This window comes from Grus americana, chromosome 4, assembly GCF_028858705.1.
Source record: "Grus americana isolate bGruAme1 chromosome 4, bGruAme1.mat, whole genome shotgun sequence".
Taxonomy (NCBI): Eukaryota; Metazoa; Chordata; class Aves; order Gruiformes; family Gruidae; genus Grus; species Grus americana.
Genome location: NC_072855.1, coordinates 45,335,521 through 45,347,852, shown reverse-complemented (window position 1 = coordinate 45,347,852; position 12,332 = coordinate 45,335,521). Strand labels below are relative to the sequence as shown.

At 38.4% G+C, this 12,332-nt stretch overlaps 1 long non-coding RNA gene across 1 annotated transcript in view; it reads left to right on the top strand.

Moving 5' to 3' along the window:
* Positions 1–11,608, top strand: part of LOC129205991 (uncharacterized) — an 88,551-nt gene extending 76,943 nt beyond the window's left edge. Inside the window, exon 4 of the long non-coding RNA XR_008576943.1 lies at positions 11,402–11,608. This is a non-coding gene — a long non-coding RNA (uncharacterized LOC129205991). The remainder of the gene's footprint in view (positions 1–11,401) is intronic.
* Positions 11,609–12,332: the final 724 nt, after the last annotated feature.

Below are 12,332 nucleotides of genomic sequence, written 5' to 3'. Positions count from 1 at the left end.
GGGAATCACCTTTCACTTGATTTTGAAGTGAAGGATATTACAGTAATCAATGCAAAATAAGGAAAATGCTTACATGTGATGTATCTAATAACCTGCAGGTAGAACAGATTTGTCTGAAATTCCCTCTGTTATCTGTTTTCTGCTGTTCAAGAGCTGCACAAAACAAACATAATAATGCTGCAGTTAAGCTGTGTTTGCTTCTTTTTAACCTCATCAGAGAAATGTGAGGATGCTGGAATGTATAAAGGGTTTCCTTTGCTTCACCTTCTTTCTTGTACATTTCCCAGCACGCTTGTGCACCCCCTGTTGCCCTTTGCTTCCTACCATCTCTAGAGACTAGATTTGATAAAAAGAATAACTTCAACAATGAAATATTTATGATTGATTGACTATTCTTTTTGCTGCCCTTCTTCAAAATGGAAAGCTTTTGTCTCAGTAGACGGAGGAATAGAATTACCTCCTTAGAAGAAACTTTGCAAAGTGTTGGCCCTTTTTCAGTACGGACGTTAATTCATATTAGTCTCAGTGGGAAAAACCAGGACAGTACCTATCCTACCCCAAGGTAATGAGGAATAGGAAAGAGAGACAGTAAATATCTTTGGTAAATATGGCCCGAGACTGATGGGAGGGAAAAAAAAAAACAACCACTTGTTGAAAATCATAGTATACTAAAAATGTAAATGGTTCAAATTATTTTAGTGAATCTTAACAAAAACAATCTTAACTGTGAAAGAAATGGTATTGAAAGCATATTAATCAGTATTAGAAACAAATCTTCAGTATTTTCCAGTTCTAACAGTTATATCTGTGTTCTTTTATGGGAGAACTGCCCAAATTCTGACTTCTGAGAACTTGCATTTTCTGTAATTTTAGCCAAGGTTTACCTTTTGTGCACCAAAAAGTAAGGTACGAGTAGCTTGTAACCACTATGATTGTTGACATGATTATAGGAGTTAAATATCTCAGTGATTTTTAAACCAATTTTCTTAGGTTGTCAGAAGCCTGCCTGTTTAAATGCCAGTCTACTCTACTGGAGCTGGTTTTGATACATGCCAGGGAGAACTGAAATCATTGCATTTTGGTCATTTAAGATAAATACAAATTATGTAAGAAATTTGTTTAGGTCTTAAAGGAACCATTTCCAAACTAATTTTAATTCCAAGGAATAGTTACTTTGTATTCTCAGAATATCCATTTTATATTCAGAGGTACTCAACGTAAGTGCTTTAGAACTAGATAAAAGAATGCCTTGATGCATTGCAAAGATCTGGAATTGCTGTTATAAGCACAAAACTCACCTTACCCTTTACAGCAGAGCCAGAAACAAAGCCCCATAAAATATGTAATATGTTAAAGAAGTGCGCTCTCGGTATGGTGGGGATGTGTTGCACGGTCCTTGTTTTTACTGAAGAGTTGTGTTGTGATCCACGAGCAGATGGGATCCACAGGTCCTCTTTGTGCCAGGCATGATATAAACCTGTAAGATAAGGGACAGTCCCTGGATGAAGTGTTGAGGTGTGCTAGGCTTTGCATTCGTGCTACTGGGACCTAAAAATCTCTTAAACTCTATGTTCATTTACATATGTTATCTGACAATATGCGGAAGAGTCATCGAGTGAGCTGCTCATAATCTGTCAGACAAACTTGTGCGTTATCATAGTGGTAGCACCTGCAATAGCACTGAAATGCAAATAGCATCTGGGGAACCCTACTTGCTGCCTGACTGCCCTATGAACGGTGCTGAGGGCAGATGCTACCTGGATCTTGGATCCCCGTTTGAGTTTGTGTTTTGTCTTCAGACTCTCTCAAAGTCTTTTTCTTAAGAGACACACTGAGCATATATAACATAATCTATACAAAGTATGGCTGTAAATAGGACTATACATCTCTATCCAGGCCTTGGGAAAGGTTTTTGCATGATCTTGGTTCTCTTAATTTAAAAAAAAAAAAAACACAAAACTTTGGCACAAATATCTTTGATAATGATGCTTAATGGTTTTATACCGTGTAAGATAAAAATAATGAGGCCACCTCAGGAACCACAGCATTAGCAGCAGAACTACAGCTTCTGTAGAGTTTGCACTTTCACTGTATTTATGAAGCGCCTTTGGTGATAATCTTTAAAAATTCATCTTCAGTTCTGTTTTATTCAGCCATACATTGCTAGGGGCTGCAAACTAAGGTTTGGGATAATCACTGTTATCCTACACTTCTCTACTGATCAGTCCCTTCAAGTAAGAGAGCTTTTTCATACAGTGATAAAAAGTCTCGGGGTTGGTACAGTTTTTTATTAGTGTTATTACAACACTTTCATTCTTTTTGTTTTTCCTGGTATAATTTTATGATTCTTTCTTCACTTCAAATTTTGGCTTAATAGGACTTAATATGACTTGCACGTGACACGTGTTGTTGAGACTTTTCACATATGATTAGACTGACATGAAACAGCTCTTCATTCAAATTGCCTGGGAATATAGTGCAGACAGAATATCAGATCTACCAAAAGTTGAGACACTGGCCTGATTTTGATCTCAATTAAAATGTGTGTTTGAAAATAATGTCAGTGGCACTTATGTCAGATTTATATCCATGTAATTGAGAATGGTATCTGATCCTCTCTGGCTGGTCTCTCCTCTGAGTTTATCTTTACTTATCTCATGCATTACAAAGATTGGTCCTCTTGTCTTTTATATAACTTGTTAGATGCATGTCTCTCTTTGATCAAGTTATGTATGCCATCTTTGCGTCAGTCTTTACTGTGCCTACCCTGCTCATTGTTGTATCTTAAAACTTTTTGAATAAGTGGCAGTCATAGCAAGCGACCCATTCAGTACCTATGTTCATCACATGGCAATTACTTACGAATGAGTTTAAATATTTACTCTTGTTACCATTTCCATGTTCAAAAATATACCAGAGAGAAGTCAGAAGCCTTTACAAAGCAAGGTAGTATTGAAAAGGAGTTCCTTAACGTTGAGTGCCTTGGATTAACATTTGTTTGCTGTCTGAGGGACAGGCAAGCTCTGAGGGCAAGGCTGCTCAGCAGTCCAGTCCTGGCTGCAACAGTCTTTTGCTCTATGTGCTTTTGTGAATAGTTCAGTCATGCTGCGAGAGGTTTTCAAAAGAGGTATAAATGACCACTTTCTGTGATGCTTTTGTAAAGTCCATCTTTGGAGGTGAGGTGGGCTATTCTAGGTCTTGAAAGATTCTGAGCCATCTTATCCTCTTCTGCCAAACTTGTTCTGGTATGCCACCATAGGCTTTGATTCATCCACTATGATCTTAAACGTTTAACCTAAGTGCCCTAGTTACCATAGGTTACTGCTAAAATCAACAGAGGGTGATAACACTTCCAGAATACAACTCAGCTGGAGATGTGAACTGTCATCTGGACTGGTCTTTTTGTCTCCATTGTATACAGGGAACCCAGACTGACATGGTTCCCAATCATCGGAAATGTGTTGTGACCTCATGTTTCAGTGCTTTGCAGTAAAAAGAGGCTAATATGATATTCCTTCCTCATATACAAAGTGAAGCAAATACTTTAAAAGTTGTGGAGACATACATGTACCTAGGATTGATAGGGCTATATTCTTCAATTTTAAATCAAGTGCTGGAAGTATGTGCTTTCTAACTGTAAAGGAATTTGTGAAGATTAATGCTTCTAGAATATTCAAAGATGTAAAATACTGAATAAATGATACTTTCTAGCATGTTATTTTTGTTACTTCTGTTTTATTGGGAAAAAAAAAAAATAAATAGAATATGTTATACTGTGGACACAGTGAAATAATACCAGACCGGTCTCCAGTACAGTGATTGTGCTTTCTGATGAAGAAAGTGCCAAATGGTTCAGTGCTCCTAGGTGTACATGAGTCACACTTCTGTTCATCTTATTTTGAAGTGAAATGCTCTGGAAATTGAGTATATGAGCAATGCTAGCTAGTCAGAAAGATACTGGTAGAATAAAGTAAGTTGCTTGAAATTAATTATTTGGGAAGTGCTTTGCAAAGCAGAACTGTAAAGGAGGTAAAACTTTCAGCTGGCTCATTAAAATGTGAGCACGTTATATTCATCAGTGAATTAGTGATTAATGTCCCATTTTATTTTCATGTAAAGTACATTATCTGAAAACTAACGTACACCTGTCTTCAAGATATGTAGCCTTCAAGTGATTCATCTGTGAAGGTGTAGTTTGGTTACTCATTTATTATGAATTTCATCTGTTTTTTACTTTGAATATTGATTTCACTGTTTTGAGCTGCCTGGTATTCTGAAGGTTGTGTGTTTTTCAGCTAAACTTAGATCTGAATCCAACAGATTTGTCTTCTCTATTTGACTACTCTTCCTCAAATGGATTCGTACAGAATAATTTTCAGTTCTTAGTTAATTTGTTCCGTCACTCTTCTAGATGTCCAAGGCTAAAAGTGTAAGTGCACAGGGGTAAGATCTCTAATAGCATTGAAGTGCCTGAATGTTTGGATAGGTTCCTAGTGTGTTGTTTTAGGGAGAACTGAGTCACCTGGCTCCCTCAGTGATTTCAGGCACTGAATATCAAAATGCAAAACCAAATAAAAAACCCCACCCATTATCGCACTATCCTCATGATATAGGCACCAAATCCCATGTGATTTGGCCTCAAAGTCATTGGCATTTGTTGTATTCCAAACACCTAAGTAACTTCTCCAGTTCAATGTGTATTAAATGCCCTTGTAAACAGTCCCTCTCCAGCTTTCCTGTAGGCCCCTTTTATGTACTGGAAGGCTGCTATAAGGTCTCCATGGAGCCTTCTCAGCCCGTCTTCATAGGAGAGGTGCTCCAGCCCTCTCATCATCTTCCTGGCCCTCCTCTGGACTCACTCCAACAGGTCCATGTCCTTCTTATGTTAGGGACCCCAGCGCTGAACACAGTACTCCAGGTGGGGTCTCATGAGTGTGGAGTAGAGGGGCAGGATCACCTGCCTTGACCTGCTGGTCACACTGCTTTTGATGCAGCCCAGGATACAGTTGGCTTTCTGGGCTGCAAGTGCACACTGCCAACTCATGCTGAGCTTCTCATCCACCAGCACCCCCAAGTCCTTCACCTCAGGGCTGCTCTCAATCCATTCTGTGCCCAGTCTGTATATGTGCTTGAGATTGTGCCGACCCACATGCAGGACCTTGCACTTGGCCTTGTTGAACTTCATGCGGTTCACACGGGCCCACCTCTCCAGCCTGTCAAGATCCCTCTGGATGGGCATCCCTTCCCTCTAGCTTGTCAACTGTACCACACAGCTTGGTGTCATCAGCAAACCTGCTGAGGTTGCACTCGATCCCACTGTCCATGTCACCAACAAAGATGTTAAGAAGCAATGAACTGAAAACTGGCATTGTCTTTTCAGAATACTTCAAGGGCTAGATCCCCTTGGGTGTCAGTCCCTCCTGCAACTGAACACTTCAGCCTTCAAAAATTTGTTTTGGCTTCTGAAGTAGGGATGTCATAGCATTTTACAGTAGTGAGTGTTTCTTCCCACTTGCAGCAATGTGGAAATCACCACAGGGACCAAGATTGTTCATGTGTTCAGCAAGAAAAGCTATATCCCGTTCATAAATCTCTAAGTCAAATCTGAAATAAAAGTCATGCAGCAAAGCAGAAAATGAATTTTATTTTGAATCGAAACAAGGATCAGCACATATAGCCTGGGATTTGGAAATGATTAAGTGTAAGATTCAGTTAAGAAGTTTCACCTCTCAAGAAAATATAAAGCAAACATTCTTATTCCTGACCTATAGATCTTTACTGTGTTCAGAATAATAAAATGACTGATCCAATCACATATTGATGCAGAAGATCTTGAAGCATTTTTACTGAGACATGAGTCAATAATAGATTTTGCAGTTTGGGCTTTTCTTTTCTGGTTAAATCATGTTTTAGCTTCAGCTCCTCTCCCCATGAATTAAGTCCTACTGGTTGGTGTTGAAATGTGCTGATGGCTGTGTTTCATCTTATCTTTGCTTCCATTCATGGGAATCTTGGTGTAAATTGAGATTGCAGACCTGAAGGTCCAAGTGTTCTCACTTTATTTCTTGTCCCGTACAGTCATATTCAGCAGAGAAATTGAGATTCACAAGGAAAAGTATTGAGTGAAGTATGTAAATCCAATGTCCTAAGTGGATAAAATTAGAAAACTAAATTAATGGTGTGACTAATTGATTCAATGTGTGCTTGCAGTTTTCAGCTTTGAATTCTAGAAGGATTTTCAAAGTCTGCTTAATCTTGTCTTCTAGGGACTCCTCCCTGCACCAACTATTAAACAGACTTTCCTTTCATTTGTCTTGTCTCTCTGTACTTGTTTTTTGGGATTTGGATCATGCTTTCCTCTACTGCAGCAAAGATGACGTTTTATAGATCTTACTTCTCCAAATTTAAAAGCCGCACTGCTGGTAATGTTGCTGTATCTTGACTAATGGTACAGATAACTCAGTCACATTTGGCTATTGTTTCTATTTACTTACTTTGTTGGACTAAGGGAAACCGATATTACAGTTTAGCATAGCCTGTGGGGTGTGTTGAGGTGGTAGGAAAGGTATTCAGAGCACTGACATAAAACCCTAAAATAACCCTATACTTACTGTGCAGAAATTATGCATCAGCATAAATTCCAATGGGAAATTTGAATCTGGAAAAATACATGACTGAGAGGGACTTTTGCCATTTCCAGGAGGGGATGCTTACAACTTTTGATGTGAAACATTGCTGCTTTTACCCCATAGAGGAATCTGTTACATGGGAGCACTCTCAGCCTGCTGCCAAAGATAGTAATACAGGACTCAACCATTAATTCCCATCTTCACCTGTCACTGGGCCTGTTCTCTGGCTAGCCCCTGCTCAGAAACAAAATGATAAGGGGTGGAGGTTAGATTTGTAGGCGTACGCACACAGAGTGCACGGGCAAGCTTTTCCCATGGGGATACAGTTTCTTTGGGAGTGGTGTCAAGGTCAGGCATTTTGACCACTGGGAATAGGAGACAAGAGTCCCTCCTGTTCATAGGATCCCTATGCTTTTCCAAAATTTCTCCTTGCTCTCTGTCCTATCTTTACTTTTCCTGATGTGATGAATTCCCGTGACTGGAAACTACATTTTGTCAGTTGCTGTGCCCCACTGAAGGGAAGTAGTGGAGAGTTTTTGGTTCCTATTTCGCCTAGATGGTTGGTGGGCAAAATTCTCCTTGCCTTGGCATTTTCCTGTGAATTGGAGCAAGGGATGCTACTTTTGATTTGATATTATTTCCATTAAGCTTTGTCAGATTTAAGACAGACTCACTGGAGCAGTGATCTCTGACTCTGAAGAAACCCTGTTCAAATCAGAGCTCTCCCTGAGACCATGACACATAGATTGGCAGATCTGTCAAAACGGGCTTTAATCCAACACTGTTCTTCCTAAAATTCACTTGTGTGTTATTTACCTTTCATTGCCCTATTATAAATGCATCTCTACTGCACAATAATGTATATCTAAAATTCAGAAAATAATGATTTCAGTCTTCTGGAGCCTGAACCTGACATCATGGTAATGTAGTGGAGTGGAAACTGCTGCTAGTAGTCGTGAGATCTAATGCTTCATCTAGCTGTGTTGAAATCATTTACTTAAAACATCAATGATTGTTTTTTCCAAAATAAAGACCTAACGTAAAGTAGTATCGTAGAAGGGAAAAGGAAAGCAAACACAGATACTCGTTTTAGCTTAATCTGAAAAGTAATAATACTAAAACATGCGGCTGCATCAATTCTGTACTTAAGAGACTTAAGCATCTGGAAATTAAGATGTGCTAGCGCTAAGCTTTTTTAATAGAATTGAGATCCTAGAGCTGGGAGGATGTGAAAAAATATGCTTAGTTTAGCTTCATGATGAATGAAGCATTTATTATTAATTAATGCTTGGGAAGATAATGGTGTAATAATGGCTTGCAAAGATCAAAGGGCATAAATCTTCCAGGTTTCAATTCACATAAAATTTATACCATGTCGAACTTTATCTGGAGAAGTAATGCCATGAAACTTGGTACTGAGGTAGGGTAGGGAATTCTGAAAGTAATTCTGGAGGTAATATTTCAAGATAAACTATTGTTTTGATTAAAAAGAAATATGACTTTTATGTTAACCTTTGTTTGCAATACCCTTCATACAATTATCAAATTATTGCTTTTGCTGCAGGCTGTTTCTTCTTTCATTTATACCCAGACATCTCAGGAATAACTCTGCTGAGCTCGGATTGAGCAACCTGGCCTAAAATCAATTTTGACTCTGTACTCTGAATGGCAGGTGAGACTAGAGGACGTCCTGAAATCCTTTTCAACCTAATTATTCTACAATTCTGTGTTATGCTGATGAGAAACCACAACAGGGCCCAAGTAACAGGAGATGTACTTGAAATTTGAGGTACGCTGGAAATGCTGGCAGCCGCCACAATACAGACAGAAGTATAATTGTACCTTTCAGCATTAACTGACTTGAATGAAAATCTCCTGCTTTTCTACGGAAGCAAAAGAGAAGCAGATGACAATGAGTTACGAAGGAAAATATATGTTGGCGAGATGCTTTAATCCATTGAATTATGTGGTCCTGAAAATGTAGTAATAAAAGTTTGGGGGCATTATTTTAGGAGGAATTAGGTACTAGCAGGTGTTTTGTAAGGGACACGGTTACGCTGGCCTGGAGAATGGAGCAGGGCAGTCAGCAGTGAGGAGCTCCGGGGTGTTGCGTCAGTGGTTCCGCACACCGCAGCCTATGCTGGCAATACTGAAACGTGTTCTCACACCTAGGAGTTAGGCTGCTCTCTCTAGGAGGCAGGTATCTTTCAGCTGTAGTTTCACCTCTCATCTTTTTTCTTTTTTTTTTTTCCCTTACTCTTGGCTGGTATTGATGCAATCGGTTTTTAAAAGGTAATTCCAATATTTTCTTTGCTCAGCCTGACTGACTCAATCCTTGGTCAGTAGTCATCAGCAGTTGCGTTTTGTGCACTGAACTGAATGACATTTTCTACCTACTCAGGACAAATCTTTTTTTCCTCAGCAGAGACGGGCACTTTCTTCATCAACAGTGAACATGTCAATTTAAAGCTAACTGGAAGAACTGAACACTGGCATACTAGTTCCAGCAGGCAGCCTTAATTTATATGCCAGCAAGTCGCATAGATTTACAACACTCTTTTATTCAGAACAAAAATGAGTAGTTGCCATAGTTACCACAAAAGTCACAAGATACTATACAAAACTGGGAGATAAAAAGCATTATCATTAAAGGACACATTTGCCAATGAATAAGAACAGCCCTTTCCTTTTGGTAATGTTTTAACCAATAGATTAGTGACATCATGCCAGTTGCTATTATACGCAATGCTAAACCTGACAGAATATTGAACCCTTCATGGAGTGACTACACAAACATATCGCTAATGCATTTCCAAATACGCCTCAAATGTATGCCTGGAATGTTTCTAGAAACAGTCATATGGAAAGAAACTGGTGCTTTTACTCTTTTTCATACAAGAAAATATTTTCTTTGTATGTGGAAAATAGACTTGTTTTCCATCACTTATTTTTAAAGCATAAGAAAAAAAGGTTTTCATACTTCTGGTAGACACATTTTGGCTTTGTTACCTCTCTTGATGCTCTACATACGTAAATGGCTTGACTTTGCTAAGAGTTGCACTGCTGCTGAAATCAGTGAATCCTGAATATACCAAAACTTTGGCAATCTAGTTTAATAAAGTGTCATGCTTCTGCGAGCTTATGTTGGTAGAAATCAGATATCTGTACACGGCTGTCTATCCCACTATGGCTTCCTGCCGCAGAGCATAAGCAACCTGGATTTGGGTGGGTAAGACTCATTGGAGAGCTTTACTGCAGTGTTTATAAGACTGGGGATTTCACTGGAGGAAAGGGAAAATGTTGACAAAGCTGCTCAGGTTTAGGAATACAGGAAATTTCATAGACTTCCGAGAAGAGGAAGTATGCTGCCAAGGTCTGTCCGAATGTATGGCTAGCTTCGAGAAACGTCAGGCTAAATAAACACAGTTTAATATTGCTTAACTCTTTTCTTTCCTGGAGCTTAGCTTTACATTCCAGAGAGCTCTCCATTATGAAATGGCAGGACCAAGTTCACCTTTATGTATTTATTTAAGAGAAATATGTAACTGGCCAGTCGTTTCCTGCTTTGAAATGACTGTCCTTTTTCAGAGCAGTCAGGTCTTTCTCTAGAATTTAGTTATCTAGATATCCTTGATAAGGTCATCAAAGGTCAATATCTTTTTGAGAGACATAATTATAAAATAGAGGTCATGATTCTAGGTTAGAACAGAAATACTGAAGCATACTAATATATCAAGAGAAACAAAGGAAGGTGTAGAAGTGTATCCTTTTGGGTCAACTAGTAGCACAGAACAACAGTGACCCATTACTTTGAAAACTCTAATTAAATCCAGTTAAGGATGGTGGATATTTATTTCATCTGGAATCACTAAAGACAAGTCCAACAATCAGTGAATAAGCTATGTACTTATTAAAATTCTATAAGATGGATGAAAATTTATGAATAGGTCGCTTCCTTAAAAATCTATAAGTCATTTCAAAATAATGCTCAACAGAAATTCACATCGAATCTTGAAAACTGTCTAAAAGTAAGTCAGTAGCAGTTGGTTTTATTTCTATAGAAATATTGAAGCTGCTTTGTTATTTAAAAAGGTGGCTAGGCTATTTGTGACACATAATTATGCTATTAGATGTGATCTTAGTTACAGTAGAACAAAATAAACTGAGCAAAACCAGAGGATTATTGTCAAGACTCACTCAGGACTTTATATTCCATGGATGTTTCTTTGTAGTGTAACTATTTATATTTATACTCCAAAATCTTTATTTTCTATGACAATTAAGGTAATAAACATTTTCCTCATAGTGCTAAAAATAATTTGCACAAAATACCTCAACTATCATGCATGAACTGCATTTATAAGATATTTGAAGCACTTTTGGTGTGTGCCAAGCATGCATGAACTGCCGATCACAAACAAATTTCCACCCTGAGTATGTATCACAGCTTTATTTGTAAGTACTGTATATATTCCTGGAACAAATGCAAGGATCCAGGATGTGCATGCTCATCTTTTTGTAAATGCGCAGGTGATATCTGAAGCTCTTTGGGCCAATCCAGTGGAAATACTAATGTAACAAAAGATTATATCATACAGTAAAGTCTACTAGAATAGACCACATTTAACTATTCTTTGCGGACTTTCTTGCCAAATCCGATGATTTCTATTTTGAAGGTTGTTGCATGCAAGTTTTTCTCTGTGACTGATGAGGTTTGAGGTGGTGTCTTTCCTTACTGTTTTTTTATTGCTTCTCTGTTGGTTCTACTGTAGCTTCCCAAAGGAATGATCAGGAATCACAGGTCTACAAATGTAACAGTGTAAAGACTATGGCAGCTCCAAAGAAATGGCATCTTCATCTCTGCAGACTTCATCAGCAAAAAGATGAGTAGTATCACAGTATTCCAAGTATTGTAAGTAAATACTCTTAAATTCTTCCTTCTATGTATATGTAAGTTCTGATTCATAGAAATTACATAGACAAACTGCAGACACAGCTTTCTTAGCTCCTCCTCCCCTCTGTGAGGCTACCTAGAACAATCTGGAGGGTGGCAAGTTCTTCTCCCATGACTGAGTAGGAGGAAAGACTAGACAGAGGTATGAAAATATATCTGTAGGCAGAAACAAAGAAAAAGCTTAGGGATGCTCCTTGGTGGTGATTATCTTAGATGATGACAATAACTACAAAGAGGATCCAGTTCTCATTCCACAGGACTGGTCAGGAAGATGATTTCATCTAGCATGGTTTATCACAGACCCTTACATTTATTATCATTACAATGACTGGCAAGGACTCTGTAAATGGTTGTGCCTGACAACCATGAAATAGGATAAATAGGAATAAAATAAATACAAATTTAAATAAGATAAATAGGAAAAAGTAAATATCATAAGCTCTGACAGCTTAAATATAAAATATTATTCAGCAAGCCAAAAGAGGAGTGAGAAAAAACTAGCTAAAGGAACAAAACTAAAACAAAAGATTTTTTCCAGCTTATTTGGAAAAGAAGCCTACCAGAGAGCTGTACCATGGCAGCTAGATTATAAACGGAGCACTCAAATAGGATAAGGCCATTTCAGGGCCGCATGAATTTTATGCATTGATGTTCATTGTGGAAGAAACTGAGAAGGTTTGCACCCTGGAATGCTCTAACAGAGGAAGAGAGGGCTCGGCATAGGATCTCTTTGAAAATACAGACTGCAG